The sequence below is a fragment of the Cystoisospora suis genome, assembly GCF_002600585.1.
Source record: "Cystoisospora suis strain Wien I chromosome Unknown contig_1962, whole genome shotgun sequence".
NCBI classification, from domain to species: Eukaryota; Apicomplexa; class Conoidasida; order Eucoccidiorida; family Sarcocystidae; genus Cystoisospora; species Cystoisospora suis.
The window spans coordinates 1-562 of record NW_027154761.1 but is presented as its reverse complement, the minus strand read 5'-3'; positions in this window follow the sequence as shown (position 1 = coordinate 562).

The window sequence follows — 562 nt, the reverse complement described above, 5'->3', positions numbered from 1 at the left end:
TGTGTTCATGCATCCCTACTGGTGGTGATAAGCTGATGGTCACATGGATCTTCATCTACTTGAGTTCCTCTACTGTGACCGGAGAAACGGTTGGCGGGTCTACGAGGTAGCGAGAAGGCTGTTAGAAGGGGCACAGGGAAAGAGGAAGAAGAAAAACAGAGGACAAAAAGTGGGACTTCTTGGAGATAGAGCCTCTTTACGCCTAGTTAAAGAATCGTGGCTCGTCAACTATTGAGAATGGCCACAGAAGAAGACTCCTTCGGATCAGGATCATGGAATAAATGGAAGGGGGCACTTTTGAGTTTGTGTGTGCCAACTGAGTAACACGATCCGTTCAAGCCTAGGACGATCTTTAAGGATGTCCAGAATAGCACTGCAGCCACACCTATACGAGTCCACTGAGGAAAGGCAAAGAGAAAAATACTTTTGCCGTCCTTCTCTGTCAGCGGTGAACAAACAGACTAGTGCTCTGCACTGGAGGGCAGTAGCGGCGTTGTCTTCTTGCGAACCTTCGCCATGCTGGCTTCATCCCGCCAGTTTGTGTAAAGGATTATTACTGTCT